Below are 16,986 nucleotides of genomic sequence, written 5' to 3'. Positions count from 1 at the left end.
GGTAGTATTTGTTTTCTGTTTCTGTGTTTGTATTCTGCTGTCATGGGAAACCTGCTGGGTGTGAAAATTATGATACTGATCCCCCATGAGCTTGGAGTGCTTAGCAGTTATTTTCCAAGAAGGGTCTAGAGAGTATAATCAGGGGCATGTATTATTTTTTTTTTCTTTGTGTGAAAGTAACAGGACCAAGAATTGTCTAAGATCTGAATCTAGGCAATCTTCAAGAAACATTGATATAAATACATTGCAAGTGGCTAAATAGAATTTAATAATATAAATTTCTTTGTGGAAATTCTTATAAATCCCTTTAAAAAAGAAAAAAAATTGCAATCATCGTATGTTTATGTATGGTCACTTAAAAAATCTTTTACCTCGAATAGACCATGTAACTAAGTGTTGGTTTTGAATTGGGTGTTGGCGTTTAATTTTTCAGCATGTATAAAAATAAAAACCATGCCTGTTTGTCCCATTATAAGAAGTTAAGAAAGCATGCTGTTTAGTTAGTCAAGGTTTTCTTTGTTTGGAAAGCTGACCCTGTGATCTAAAAATGTGACAGAACTGTCTGTGAAAATTGTATAATGTATACAAAGATTTTATATCTCTTGCTAATAGGCATTTAATAGACTAGTAATTATTAAGAGTAAATAAGTTGAACTGAAATAAGTTGAGTTGGGGCATTTTGTGCCATTTCCATGAATTTGACCAATATGTGAAAAGAATGTGGTTCTTTCCAGCATTTGATGTTTTGTTTAGTGAGACACCTTCATGGTGAGTGTTAAGAGATTCTCTCCAGACTTGATAAATGCCATTATCAATAGATCAAACATTCCTGGATGATTCTGTGTTTTGTTCCCTTTCCTTCTGTTGCCACCTTAATACCACTTCTGAATTGAATACATTTGTATTGTATTGCAGGAGAATTTGACACCAGCAAAGAGATGTTTGTGGTTAAAAATGCTGTAGGACATGGGATCATCTGTTATGGGAAAATCTGATTGGAGTAATCAAGGAAACAAGATGCCCTAACAACAAAATTTATAAGTGACACCAGGAAAAATGAAGATATGGCCTAGTCAAAAGAACAAACTTACACTTCAAATGAGATACAGGAGTTGAAATAACTAATTAAAGATGTTCAAACAAGTATTCTAAATCAAATCAATGAGCTGAAGGAAAATGTTGCAAAAGAGATGAAGCATATAAAGAAGACACTGGGTGACCAAAAAGAATTGCAACCTTGGAAAAAATAAATAGCAGAACTTATGGGAATGAAAGCCACAACAGAAGAAATGAAAAATACAATGGAGACATACAACAGCAGATTGGAAGAGGCAGAAGAAAGGATTCATGAACTATAGGACAGGGTATCTGAAATCCTACACACAAAAGAACAGATTGGGAAAAGAATGGAAAAATATGAGCAGCATCTCAGGGAGTTGAATGACAACATGAAGTACATGAATGTATGTGTCATGGGTGTACCAGAAGGAGAAGAGAAGGGAAAATGGGACAGAAAGGGTAATGGAGGAAATAATCACTGAAAATTTCCCATCACTTATGAAAGACATAAAATTACAGATCCAAGAAGCTCAGCATACCTCAAACAGATCTAAATAGACATACTCCAAGAAACTTAATAATCAGATTATCAAATGTCAAAGACAAAGAGAGAATTCTGAAAGCAGCAAGAGAAATGCAATCCATCACATAAAAGGGAAGCTCAATAAGACTATGTGCAGATTTCTCAGTAGAAACCATGAAGGCAAGAAGGCAGTAGTATGAAATATTTAGGACACTGAAAAAGAAAAACTGCCAACCAAGAATGCTATATCTGGCAAAACTGCCCTTCAAAAATGAGGGAGAGTTTAAAATATTTTCAGACAAACAGACACTGAGTTTGTGAACAAGATAGCTGTTCTACAAGAAATACACTAAAGGGAGTGCTACAGGAAGATAGAAAAGACAGGAAAAAGGGGTTTGGAGAAGAGTGTAGAAATGAAGACTACCAATAATGGTAAAAAGAGAGAGAGAAAAAAACATAAAAATAAAATAAGATATATGATATGAAATCCAAAAGACAAAATGGTAGACAATAGACAACATGTTCAGTGAAATTAACCACAAACAAAAGGACAAATACTTTATAGTCTCACTAATATGAACTAACATTCATGAGCATTAAATTTGTGATCATAGGTTATCAGGAGATAGAAAGAGGGTAGACATCATGCATCTTAGGCTGAAGGAGTACAGAATGTTCAACAGGATTGATTTTATAGATCCAGAAACGTATAGCACAATACTGTGTGATGGTAGCACAATACTGTAAGTACTCTGAACAGAGATGAGTGTGAGTATGGGTAAAAGAGGAAGGCTAAGGGCATGTATGAAATCAGAAAGGAAGAAAGAAGATAAAGACTCAGACTGTAGAACTTAGTGAAGCCTAGAGTGGTCAATGATGGTGATTAATTGTAGTAATATAAGAGTGTTTTTACATGAGGGACAATGAATGAATGTCAACATTGCAAGGTGTTGAAAACTGGATGCTATAGGGGAAAATACAATCAGTGCAAACTAGAGACTATAAGTGACACATAATGTGCCTCCATTAATTGTAAGAAAGGCAATATACCAAAGCTAAATGTCTATGAGAGGGGGATAAAGGGAGTAGTATGGGATTCTTGGTGTTGTGGTGGTTGTTGTATGGCCTTTTTATTTTATTTTATTTTATTTTTTTAATTTTTTGCTTCTATCTTTTCCTAATCTTTTTTTCTCCTCTTTCTCTTTCATTGCAGAAGAAATGGAAATGTCCTAGTATAGATTGTGGTGGTAAATGCATAACTATGTGATTATACTGTGAATCACTGATTTTTCACTTAGGATGGATTGCATGGTGTGTGAATAAAACTGTTTGAAAAATAGAGGGATACAAGTTCTGAAGAGAATGCAGAGAGAGGGATGTACCTATTCACTGTTGGTGGGGAAGTAGAATGGTGCAGCCCATCTGGAGGGCAGTGTGGTGGTTCCACAGGAAGCTAGGTATGCCATATGGTCCCTGTTATTGGTTGTATACTTGGAGGACCTGAGAATGGTAACAAAAGTGGGCATTTGCACACTGGTGTTTGTGGTGGCAGCATTCACCTAAGGGTACATCAACTGATAAATCAAAGGGTGAACTATGGTGTAAACATATAATGGAATATTGAGTGGTGACAAGAAGAAATGAAGTTTTGAGGTATGCAACTAGGTGAATGAAACTTGAGGACAATAGGTTGAGTGCAATAAGCCAAAAGTGAAAAGACAAACATTATAATGCCCATTAATATGTACTAAGAATAATGTGCAAACTCTGAGAATTGAATCTGGGAGCATGAGCTATCAAGGGAAGGCTTATGTAAAGGTTCCTAGATTGTAAGCTCTTACAGCAGTCACATCTATGCATGAATTATAACAGTTATTTCTAAATTCTGAGATGCTGAGCTGTTTGTGTGTGACCTGGTTGGTCCCTGGAGCTTCAGGTGTCTGTGTGGCACCTGGAACTCAGAGCCAGATTTCGGCAGCTGTGAGTGTCAGCATTGCCCTATGAAGCAACTGTTAAAGAGGACATAAAGGATATCAGACTTCAACTGGCGTTATGAATGAAATGGACTTGGTTGAGACTGGGATAGATCAGACTAAAGGGTAGAGGATGATATTAACTGTTTTAAAACTTTGACTTCTGTGTGGGACCAAAGCAGGAGATGTTTATTTGGTTCAAAATTTATATTTTCTGTAGCACACTATATAATTTCACTTTTATGGTCAGTTTACTCAAACACCACAATTACATGGAACATTGAATAGGGAGTGAGATCTTGTTGGTTTGTACAGGTTAGTGTGAAGCCCCGATACATCCCAGAGTAATTTGGTCAGAGAATAAAAAACTATTTGCGAGAGGCGGGGCAAGATGGCGGAGTGGTGAGAAGCAGAATTTCGTCTCTCCCCTAGAGCGGCTGGCAATTACCCAAGAACTATATGAAACAGTGTTTTCGGGGTCTCCAGTAACCAGTCACACATTGGACACAAGTTTGGAATTGGAGGAAAAGCTGAGATCGCAGGGAGCATTGTAAGTTCCCCGGACCAGGGGTCTGGCGCCCCTCCCCACCCAGACCTCACAGACTGTCTTGCTGCCGGCTCCCTGAAAGGGGGGAAAAAAAAAACAAAAAACAGCAATCTGCTGAGGGCAAGAAGGGAGGCTCAAACCAGCCTCAACTGCAGAACTAATTAACAAATTAATTAACTAACTTTGGGAGCTGGGGTGCTAAAGAAGGGCTGGGCTCCGAGAAGTGGGGGCACGTAAAAGCGGGCACCCATTCCCAGACTCCAAAAAAGCCATTTTTTTTCCCTTACATTTTGTCCCTTCTGGCTTCTCACTGATCCCTTATCTTTTTGCATTTCAATAGCCCCCGGCAGGGGTGGAACTGAAGCTGTTGGAGAGTAATTATCAGACAATAGCCCAAAGCATATCTTTAAATGCTCTCTTCTGACACTGACAAAACTTCCAGGCTGGGGAAAGACCTTTAAAAGAGACTTTTTTTTTTTTTTCCCTTTTTTCTTTTTCTTGATTTCTTTCTTACTTTTTTTTTTTTTTTTAATCTAAAAGTAATATATGTGGTTATTTTCTATCGGAAAGCCCAGGTTGAGGGACTAGGCTGGGTTTGAGGGGAGACAGAGTACCCACAGTGTCTTTGAATTCCGTATTTACTACTGAAGGCCTCCAGCCCCGTCTTTAATTGGCAACTCAGGCTGACCAAGGAATCTACCTGGAGATGCCCCAAAGGAGAGAGGAGAAGGGAATAGTGCCCCTGAGAGACAACTGGAGTTCTGAGGATTGGGAGAGTGGAGGGAGGCCCAGCTCAACTGGCAGTCCTCCTTCTGGGAATTCAGACCCCAGGGGCTGGAATTCAGATTCTGGCTTCAGTCAGCCACGCCCCCGACAGGATCAGAGTCACCAGGAGAACTAAAGGCTCCACACCTCCTTACACTGGTGGGGGAGCTGTGGGCTGGCCAGCACCACCTGCTGGACAGGAGAGGAAAAGCACCAATTCTAAAGGCCTCATAAGAGGGTCTCATTCTCAGGAAAACTCCATACCCTCCCAATGAGACCTGGGCCTCACTAGACTGGGAAAATCTGACTAGGGTCGACCATATCTGAGGAGACCCACTCACAAAAAGGTTACATAGAGGCAGAGCAAGAAACAGAAAAAACAAGAGGTGAAAAATTCTGATCAACTAAATAGAACCTAAGTTAGAGGTCTAGAATAAGCTGAACTGAATAACAGAGGCCAGAAAACAAAGCGAACGAACAAGAAAACCACTAGGTAAAAGACAGAAAACAAGCTCCAAAATAAACTAATCAAGAGAATCAGATGCCTAGACAACTTAAGATAACAAGCCATACCAGGAAACACGAAAACATGGACCAGCCAAAGGAACAAACTAATAGCTCAGCTGAGACACAGGAGTGGAGGCAACTAATGCTAAATAAATTTGATGAAATGAAGGAAGATATAGCAAAAGAGCTGAAGGATATAAAGAAGACACTGGATGACCATAAAGAAGAATTCATAAACTTAAAAAAATAAATGGCAGAACTCATGGGAATGAAGGCCACAATGGAGGAGATGAAAAACACAATGGAGGGACACAACAGTAGTTTTGAACAGGCAGAAGAAAGGATCAGTGAACTGGAAGACAGGTCATTCGAATTCATACACACAAAAGAACAGATGGTGAAAAAAATGGAAAAATATGAGCAGGGTCTTAGGGAGCTGAGTGACAACATGAAACACACAAATATATGTGTTATGGGTATCCCAGAAGGAGAAGAGAGGGGAAAAGGGGCAGAAAGAGTAATAGAAGACATATTCACTGAAAATTTCCCAAAAACTATTTGCAAAGTCCCCTTGAGGGACTGGGGAAAAATGTGGAAATATTAAACTTCCCAAGCTGGGGAATTCCTGATATTTTTGCAACCATTGGAACTATCAGTTTAGTAGGCTGATCCCTTGATCTTGAGGCTTGTGCTTATGAAGCTTGTTACTGCAAAGGAGAGGCTAAGCTTACTTATTACTGTGCCCGAGTCACTCCCAGAGACTCTCTTTTGTTGCTTAGATGTGGCCTCTCTAAGCCAACTAGGCTGGTAAACTCACTGTCCTCCCCTCTACATGGGACATGACTCCCAGGGGTGTAAATCTCCCTGGCAATGTAGGACATGACTCCTGGGGATGAGCCTGGGCCCAGCATAATAGGATTGAGAAAGCCTTCTGGACTAAAGAGGAAGAGAAATGAAATGAAATAAAGTTTCAGTTGCTGAGAGATTGCAAATGGTGTCAAGAGGTCATTCCGGAGGTAACTCTTATGCATTTTGTAGATATCCCTTTTCAGTTTTTAGTTTATTAGAATAGACAGAAGGAAATATCTGAAACTGTTGAAATGAAATCCCACATCCTTGATTCTTGGGAAGACAATTGTTTGACTGTATGGCTTATATGGTGTGACCATGTGATTGTGAGGGCCTTGTGGCTCACACTCCCTTTACCCTGGGTTGACAGATGAGTGCAAAAATTGAGACAGGGAGTAGACGAGTGGTGGGGGTGTGTGTGAGTGGTGTGGGATATTTTGGGTGTTCTTTTTAACTTTTAATTTTATTCTTATTTTTTTATCTTTAAAAACCTTTCATTACTTTAAAAGTAATGAAAGTGTTCAAAAATTGATTGTGATGGTGGGTGCACAATTATGTGATGGTGCTCTGAACAACTGTACACTTTGGATGATTGTATGGCTTGTGAATATATTTCAAATAAATTACATTAAAAATTTCTCTTATCCTGCCTACCTCCCCTACCCATATCTCCTTCTCCTCTAATTTGGAGAAATTCCATCATAAACTTTTCAATTTATAGGTGGTTTGTCATCTCTCTGGAGCCCCCACCATACACTGTGTATAGATGGCAGAATTTTTGAGGTGCAATGTTTAACTGTTAAAATGGCAGCCATGATTTCATCAGTCTGCCCCAAACAGGTGCATAACACATGGTACAAGGAATATTCATTTATTTTTGGAATTTTACAATAGTAAAGTATATGAAAGGATTGCTACTGTATCAGAAATATGCTGTTTCAATTTTGTCATCCTGGATATGTACTAAAGTATATTAACATTGATGAAGGGAGCCTTTCAGGAATAGTCACTACAGATTTTGCCAGTTTGCTTTGTAGATGGATTTTTATTTTTATCTAAAAGCATTTATTGTTTACACCAGTTCTTACATCTGAAACTAGAAGTCTAGAGGGAGGGGATGGTAATCTCAAGATCTTCCTCAAAATTTTATCCTTATGAGAGAAATCAATGGACACCTGATAATCTATCTAAATCTGTTGTTACATGTAATTCACCCAGTGCCATTCATTGGGAACATTATTGCTTTTTCCAATTTTTTAAAAAAATTATAAACAGGATATATCTCCAAATTATTTAAGAATTCTTTAATTTCTCTTGGTAATTTTTTTTTATCGTGAAATATAACATATATACAGAAAAGTGATAACTTTCAAGTACGATTTAACAAGTAGTTAGAGAGCAAATTTCATTGAATTTTATGGGTTAGAGTTCCACCGTTTCAGTTATTTCCTTATTGTGAAATATAACATATATTCCAATTCAGTTATTTCCTTATTGTGAAATATAACATATATTCCAAATATAACTTGTTAAAGTATGATTTAACAAGTAGTTATAGAGCAAATTTCAAAGCATATTATATGTTACAGTCCCACAATGTCAGTTATTTCCTTTTAGGTGTTCTAGTACCCAAGAGTAAAAACAAAAAAGAATTATTTACATAAAGATTTAATATTAATAATCCTTTGTTAAATACTATTTTGTCAGTTTCTACCCCTCTCTCTCGTTTGACCACTGTGTCAATCTTCAGGCATATCTGGGCAGTGTCCAACCTAACTTGATCATATTGAAAAGGGTGTGGACATCAGGGGGAAGGGGGATGCATCTGATTGATGTTCTTGGAGAGGCTGCTGCTTCTTGGTTTTGGGACTCCTCTGGCATAGGAACACTCTGGAGGATTTAAGTTTCTGAAAAGTAAACTTAGTGAGTGAAACTTTTATAAAGAGTCTCAGATAGGGACCTAGGTATTCTTTAGTATTTTCAAGACTCCTGTTGGTTAGGGCTTGGCATACTGTGGGCATTTGGAATATCTAGCTGGAGCTTGCATAAGAGTAACCTCCAAAATAGCCTCTCAATTTTATTTGAAATCTTTCAGCCACTGAAACCTTATTTTTCTACCTTTCTTTTCCCCCTTTGGTCAAAAAGGCACTCTCAATACCTTGAGGCCAGTGCCAGGCTCATTCCTGGGAGTCATGTCCCAATTTGCCAGGGAAATTCATCTCCCTGGGAGTCATGTTCCATATAGGGGGGAGGGTAATGAATTTGTTTGTAGAGTTGGGCTTAGAGATTCATCCCCCTGGGAGTCATGTTCCATGTAGGGGGGAGGGTAATGAATTTATTTGCAGAGTTGGGCTTAGAGAAAGGTCACATAGGAGCAACAAAAGGGTTCTCTGAAGGTGATGCCTAAACATAATTATAGGTAGGTTTAGCCTCCCTTTTACAGCCGTAAGTTTCACTGGATCAAGCCTCAAGCTCTAGGGCTTGACTTACTAAGTAGGGGGTTCCTAATTTCATAAAACATATATTCTGTCCAAGATAAACAATTATTGTCTCACACTATCTTCACTTAGTTGTACAATCATCATCACTCTTAATTTAAAAAAAAATCATAGCCTAAAATGCTCCAAAACTTATCAGCCCTGAGTTATTTATCCCTAATATTAGTAAGGTATTCCTATTAAATATAGTCTATAATATGCAATATGTAGCTTTTACCTTATATCATTTTATTGTTAACTCTTTGTACCAGTGTCATACCTTACAAGTAGATCATGCAAGCACTTGTGGGAAACATACCTTTTAACAAGCTTTTTTTAAAAATAATTTTAGTACTTTCTCTTATATTAAAGGAATTCTAATTTGCATGTCTGTAGACTGTTCTGGAGAGTCAGAAAGGGCCCTGACACAGGATGGCTTTGGCTTTCCCCAGGCAAAGAACAGGTTTTGAGGACCCAGGGCTTGTGGAGAGCCCAGGGCTTGTGGAGAGCAGGGAGGCCAGAAGCAAAGGACAGCAGGAGCTATCCAAACTCCCCTGAAAGACTGGAAGCCACTACAGGCCTCTGAACAGTCTAAAAAACTGACCTGGACTGACAACCTCACTCATATTTCCCTCCCCTCAGAGTCTGCCTGGAACTTGGATTCTTTAGTAGAGGGTGTGGGGAGAGGACAGATGCAAGGAGCAACTTGAAAATGCTAGAAGCTATTTTCTCAGCAGTGCTCAAGAAAGCCCCTGGGATTCCAAGGTTGAGTAAAATTTACAGGAGTGCACTAGTCTTTCTTTACCCGCTTTAAGTACAACTGGGACTGGGGAGGCCAGACCCTGACACATTTTTCTTTCCAACCATGAACACACAGATCCAAGCCCTGGCTGTTCCAGTGACCAGATCCTTGACCTGGGCTTCATGCCCTGAGTCCAGACATGCCACCAGGCTCAGCAGAGAGGAAATGCAATCTGGTACCTTCTGCAGTTCAGGACCACCTTTCCCAAGAGCAAGAAGGAACTGGCAGAGGATGCTGAGCCCCCACCCAAGGCCATGAGCAATGCAGTCACAGGGTGGGTAAAGAAATATTTAATGAGGATTCAAGGTGCCAGAAGGAAGATGTGCAGGGCCAGCCCTCAGCCCCAGGCAGCTCATGTCTGCATGGCTCCATGGAGGTCCTAGAGTCAGTGCTTCAGCTGCTGCTTGCCTTATCTCGTCTATGCTCCCTGTAAGTGTCATCACCAGTAGGCAGCTCGTGGTGGTGTAGGGGGCAGGAATTTGTCTTGCTGAGCCAAGGCAGAACGTAGTTGGAATAGAAAAGGTGATGGCAAGGCATCTCAATGACAGTGTCCCCCTCGTCAAATTCCAAAAGACACATGGGGTTATTGGGCTTGGCCTGAGAGCCCCTGATGACTGTCCTGGGGAGGTTCTACACCACAGTCTTGTCAGTGGGTGGAGGCAGGTGCTGGTCACAATCTACTAATAACCCCAAGTCTTCGAGGTCTATCCTGTTGAAAAGTGACCTTGTGAGCTCCAGCAGCATGTTAGTTCAGGCCTCCTGCTCAGGTTCCAACACCTCACAGTCATGCTTGTCGAAGTAGGATGCCATAGCCACTACCCCCACCCACTCAGTTTATTTTAAAAACCTCTTTTTTCTGGTAAACATAGGGCTATAACTTTGTCGTTTGTAGATCTTTTGAGCAACCCTACATAGACTAACATTTAGTTGATTTAGCTGTAGTAGTACAATGATTAGTAATGAAAAAACTAACACTTATACAGAAATTAACCTAAGGAATGTGGGGTGGATTTGTCAAAATATTAAGTAAAATTATGTTTCTACGGCACGTTTAATGTAGATAATTTTTGTAAAGAATGCATTATTCATCCTATATTAAAAGAAAGACAAAATACACAGATTATCAACTCCCCACCCCAACCCCCAAATTTAATGTTAGACTTGGATAGAGGATCATTCACTCCTTTTGGACTGAATTAGAATTGTGGTGTGTATTTACTTCAGTTTTGCCTAACCCCAATCAATGTACTTCCATGAGTTGTTTTTTTTAACCTATGTAGAGAAATAGCACTCTGCATGAATTTTGTTTTTTGTTTCTTAAATAGGAGTCCTACACCAGAAATTATTTGTCTCTAACAGGGAAGGTGGAACTCAGTGAAAATAAAACAAAAGTTTGCTATTTATTTATTATTTGTATTTTCTAAATGAACTTTCTAAATACTATTCCAAAGACCATGGTTGTGACTAAAATACATTTTTGGTAATTTTTATACCTAACTTGTTTAAGAAGTGCTATTTCTCATAGGTTGTTTTGAAAAATTTAAGTATATTGTTTTAAAATGGCAATGTTTTCCTCCTTTTTATATGTAAACATTTAGTAAGCACTGGAAGCAGCCAGACTTTTTTAAGCATACTCGAATTTTATGTATCAGTAATTAGGCTGGTTTAGAAAGATTATAGGAAAAGGTCCATATTGTATTCATTTAGCTCAGGAAGATTCCTTTGTTTTTCCTTTATTAGAACTCCTTATTGCTGATCACAAGTTTTGGCACACATCTTTTTGTAATTAGATATTGGACGATGATTTATCTGGTTTCCAGGAAAAAGGACTATCAGGCACTTCATGCAGATTATCTATTGAGGAATTACATTTCAGTTGCTCTGTGGGTAAAAGTGTTACCTCTACACCAGTACAGAGACAGGAGTGATCACTTTTCACCTACTTTTAAAATAGTGGCAACTTAGCATTCAGGTGTTGGTGAACCTTGCTGGATAACTTAAAGCATTAAAAAGACTTGAGAGAAGAAGTGCCTGTTCTTTCTACTGAATGGTGGACTAAGTGTTACCAAGTGGAGAACTAATAGAGGAAAGCTACATTCCTTAAAATATACTGATGAAAAACACATCCTGCAACTCAATTGTGAAGTATTTTCACTTCAGATATTTATTTTCATTGTCTTTTAACGTCTTTATCCAGTGATTACACTTGGCTGCCTAGCTAAATGACCGTGGAAGGCCTATGTGCTCACTGCCACACTTGGCTGGTCTATTGATATTGACAAAGACAGAATCACTTTTCTCTGGAGAAAGACAGATTTTATTCCTTTATCAGGAAAGTTAGCAAATTGAGATCAAGATTGGCAAATGCATAGACACTAAGAAAAAGGATGATCCTACAACATATTTTACTCCATCGTATGTTTGTGGAAAGATCATAGCATAAAATCTGGGGAGATTCGGGACATAAAAGTTTTCATGGTGATTTCATGTAGTGTATGTATGATTGGTATGCTGGTTTGAATCCATTGTGTACCCCACAAAAGCCATGTTCTTTTAATCCAATCTAGTGGGGGCAGACCTATTGTGGGTGGGACCTTTTGATTAGATTCTTTCCACAGAGATGTGACCCCACCCATTCAAGGTGAGTCTCAATCATCTTTACTGGTATCCACCATGAGAGGATAAAAGGCAGAGACATTTTGAAGAGAGCTCAGAGCTGACACACACCAAGACGCTTAGAGAGCAAGTGCCCAGAGACATTTTGGAGACAGCCATTGAAACCAGAACCAGGAGAGAAACTAAGAGAAGAAACCCAGACTTTGCCCTGGGGAAGCAAAAAGAGGACCCTCAGATGCTTAGAGAGAAACAAGGAAGGACGCATAGGAACTGAGAGAGAGAAGCTAGACAGAAGCCCAGAGACATTTTAGAGAAAGCAACAGAAACAAGAAGCTATGCCCGGGTGAGGCCCAGCAGAGTCTGGCCATGTGTCTTCCCATGTGACCGAGGAACCCCAGATGCCATCGGCCTTTCTTCAGTGAAGGATTTGTTGATCCCTTAGTTTGGATATTTTCATGGCTTTATAACTGTAAATTTGTGAACTAACAAACCCCCAATGAAAAAGCCAATCAATTTCTGGTATATTGCATTTCTGACAGCTTTAGCAAACTGGAAGAGTTGGCATAAAGGAAATAATCTGATAGTGTTTCTAGAGCTATCCAATAATTTTCACCTTTATTCCATTTCAATGAGGAGATGACAGTCTGAATGGGAAGTCTCACTACTTTTTAAGGGATCTCTACTTCAGTTGTCATCATTTATTAAAAATATGTAGAAGCAAATTTTCTATACAGTTCTATTTTCTTTTACTAGTATTGGTAACTTTTACAATAAAATTCAAATGAAATTTTATTTCTTGATAACATTGGCCTTCACAAGTTTTCTTTAAACCCTTGAGCAATCTATACTGTTAAGAGATATCTGACATTTATTCATACACCAAGCTTATCCACCTGAATTTAGTGTGCTGATGTTCCGGTTTGCTAATGCTGCCATTATGCAAAATACCAGAAATAGATCGACTTTTATAAAGGGGGTTTATTTGGGAACAAAATTATAGTCCTAAGGTCATAAAAGTGTCCACACAAAGGCATCAACAATAGGCTACCTTCACTGAAGAACAGCAGTGGCATCTGCAAAACCTGTTAGCTGGGAAGGCACAGGCATGTGGCTGGTGTCTGCTTTGGGGCTCTGCTTTCAAAATGGTTTTTCCCAGGACATTCCTCTCTAGGCATCTGGGGGTGATCTCTTAGTTTCTCCCAGGCAAACTCTGGGCTAGCAAAAGTCAGCTTTCAACGGCTGTCCCCAAAATGTCTATCTCGGCTGCAGCAGATGTCGGGGTCTGTGTGGCTCTTTTTAAGGTACTCCAGGAAACTAATCAAGACCCATGTTGAATGGGAGGGAACACATCTCCATGGAAATAATCTAATCAAAGGTATTACCCACAGTTGGGTGGGTCAGATCTCTATGGAAACAAGCTAATCCAAATATTCCACAAGATTGGATTAAAACATGTCTTTTGGAGGGAAATATTATATCCAAACTGGCACACTTGGTTTGAATCTATTAAGCCCCCCACAAAAACCATGTTCATTAATGCAATCTTGAGGAGGTAGACTTATTAGGCTTTTGATTAGGGTGGAACCTTTTGATTGTTTCCATGGAGAATCTCTCTCTCTCTCTCTCTCATTATATATAATGAGGAACTTGGTATAGCTCATTTATAAAGACACTTCTTATTCTGCCATGCTGTCATTTCACAAAGTCTTCAATTTTTATAGCCAGATAAGCCAGATAAATGTACAATTCTCCTGAATCTCAGTCCATCTCCTCTGAAAAGGTAAGTCCAAGTCCTTGCTTTCACTGAAGAATGTTATGTAAAAAGGTGTGCCTTCTACTGACCACTCTCTGGATAGAAGAATTTTCTACTCAGTTTAAATGCATGAACTTGTGGATGCTCCAAACTCTTTAAGCTACCATGACCTAACAAGAGACCTCAAGGTACCAATAATCTCACTTGAGGGAAAGTAACTACAGAAGAAAGTTACTTTTGACCTTAAGGTAGGTGAGGAAAACTAGCTTTCACCCCTTTGACTCAGAGTCAATGCACAGATACAGGAATCTACAGGCTTATCTGCATGTGTCAAGAATCAGCTGAGGAATCAAAGAACTCAGTTATTATAATGATAGTAGGGTCCATAATACTATCACTACTTTAAACCTGCAGAGGAATTTAGAGTATATAGTTTGCTATCATGCTCTCAAGGTTCTATTTGCTTCATTCTCTGAATTTTCTTCCAACTTTATATCATATTATTTAATCTAGTCCAGCCATACTAGGGATCATCATATTCCTCAAATATGTGAAGCTCATTTTCTCCTCCAAATCTCTGCAGTTTCTATTCCTCTGCCTGAAGTGTTCTTCTTCTTACCTATCACATAAGTGTGTTTCTTTTCTTTCCTTTAGGCCTCAGCTTAAATATCACTTTCACAGTGGACCTTCCCTTACTGCACTATCTAAAGTAAGTCTCTCTCGTTATGATAGCACACTAAATCCTGTCTTCTTCATTTGCGGCACTTATCATAAGTTATAATTACATATTTATTTGTGTTTGTTTATTTAATGTCTATATCTTCCATTCAACTCTAAGCTTAATGAGCATAGGGGCTGTGTTAATCTTGTTCATGGCTGAATTCCAGGGCCTAGCCTAGAGCCAAATACATAGAAGATACTCAAAATATACTTGTTGAATAAACAAATGAATATATATATATATATATATATATATATATATATTCACTTGTTATTTACAACTCCATGGAATAGGTAAAGCAAGTGCTAGTATACTCATTTTCTAGTTGAGGTCAGTGAGGTGCAGAGAAACTAGGGGACCTATAACACTGTTATTGAATGGTAGAACTGAAACTCAATCTCAGAACCTCTTACTTCAAGTCCAGTGTTCTTTCCACTATACCAAATGTCTAAAAATCCCCTAATTAATAGTATCAAATGTCATTTAATCAATGGCACCTGCTCCATAGTCTCTGGAAATGAATTCTAGGCAGCAGAGATGAATATAGATCAGACTTCCTTACTAGAGAGTTACCGAATTAGCTATGTGCTTTTCAAAAGAGGACTGCCTTTCCACCCAGGTCACTCAAAATTCCAAGACTTAAGTAATGGCTAATCACAAGGACTTTAACTTCTATATGTAATTCATAAGCTGTAGCTCATTTGTTACAGCTGTAAAGTATCTGTGACAAGGGGCTCTTAATGTCATTGTTAAGAAATGGAACTTAGACATATGTAACCAAAATATATGAACAAAGTAACAAGGGTTAACTATATACCATGGGTTAAACTGGGTTTTTCTTCTATGTAACACATTAATATCAACCATCACTAGGAAAGACCTAGACAATATGAGTAATCATTACGGTCATATTTTCTAAAGCCCTGGTACCTAAAACTTCCTGCTTGATATGATACATGAAAGAGCAGGAAGCAAAATGGTCACAGTTTATTTTTTGAGAACTTATTTAAATTGCTAGAGAGTGTTGAAATTCAAGAAAGGAATGAATTATTTTATGATATGGGTTGAATATTCCAAGCATTAGTTCACCATTCATTGTACTCCACCCCCTTTTGGCTTAGGCTATTCAACATGTCCAGCTTACAAGAATTAAAAAAACAATAACAAATAAAAATATAAAATTCCATGAATCAAAGGGTATTTGCAAATAAAAGGTATTATTCAAAACTCTAAAAAGAAAAAATGGAATAACTATGCCTTCAACACAAGATCAAGATAGCAAGTAAAAGAGAAGTCATTTTGAAATAAAAAATAAAACATAAGACATCTGGTTTCCTTTAGGCTAGGAAGCTGTGAACAGTACCATCTGATAGTTTGCTCAAGAAATTTTGTACATACTCCACAGAGATTCAAGCTCCAAGGGTTTTGCAACCAATGACCAAGCTATTTTCTGAAATAGACCCAGCAGAGTCAGGACATATGGTGGTGGAAAATATGCATAAGAGAACATTTTGATTGTTTTTAAGTAGAAAAATAAAATGGAACTCTTAACTGGAGGGCGATTAATTGCTTCAACCGTGGCTCTGGCAATCTACTTCAGATCAAAATAAAACAACAGTTTTAAATCTATGAAGTAACAAAAATTTTCACCACGTTTCAAACTGGTGTGGGGAAAAACAACTAATTACTTGACATTTGGCCCTCCATTTTCCAAAATGATAACATTCTTTTGAGGAGCCCAAACCATTTATTTTCAGGTACAATTTTACAAGTTTCCTCATGACAAACTTGAGAGATCTGTACTATGTTAAACCCAACCTCACTTAAGAGGAAAAAAAAACATTGACAAAATTAAGTGAATTGCCCAAGCATACATGACTTATCAATGGCAGAGGTTGGAATTGCATTAGCTTCCTATTATCATTGTAACAAATCACCACACATTTCGTGGTTCAAATGGACACAGATTTATTCTCTTGAAGTTCTAGAGGTCAGAAGTTTGAAATCAGTCTCACTGGGCTAAAAACAATGTGTTGACATAGCCAGTTCCTTTTGAGGACTCCAGAGGAAAATTCATTTCCTTTCCCTTTCTGGCTTCTAGAGGCTGCCTACTTTCCTTGGCTCATGATCCCTTCTTTGTCATTACTCCAACCTCTTGCTTCCATCAGCACATCTCCTTCCCCTTCTGTCAACAAATCCCCCCTTTCCTCCCTCTTATAAGGAAAATACATGTGATTATATTTAGGGACCTCCAAGATAATCCAGGATAATCTCCCCAACTCAAGATCCTTAATTTAATCTCATCTGCAAAGTCTCTTTTATCATACAAGGTAACATTAATAGGTTCTAAGGATTAGGACCTGGATATCTTTGGGGGCAATTAAGCTTAACTCA

The 16,986-nt window shown here is 38.4% G+C and overlaps 1 protein-coding gene and 1 pseudogene across 10 annotated transcripts in view; both read right to left on the bottom strand.

Annotated features, from left to right (window-relative positions):
• Positions 1–16,986, bottom strand: part of LOC119522870 (SH3 domain-binding glutamic acid-rich-like protein) — a 218,851-nt gene that overhangs the window by 165,089 nt on the left and 36,776 nt on the right. The window lies entirely within an intron of this gene.
• Positions 8,510–13,070, bottom strand: LOC119522872 (annotated as a pseudogene).

The sequence above is a fragment of the Choloepus didactylus genome, chromosome X, assembly GCF_015220235.1.
Source record: "Choloepus didactylus isolate mChoDid1 chromosome X, mChoDid1.pri, whole genome shotgun sequence".
NCBI classification, from domain to species: domain Eukaryota; kingdom Metazoa; phylum Chordata; class Mammalia; order Pilosa; family Megalonychidae; genus Choloepus; species Choloepus didactylus.
Note: the sequence above shows the minus strand (reverse complement) of the source record. Positions and strands in the feature narration are given on the sequence as shown.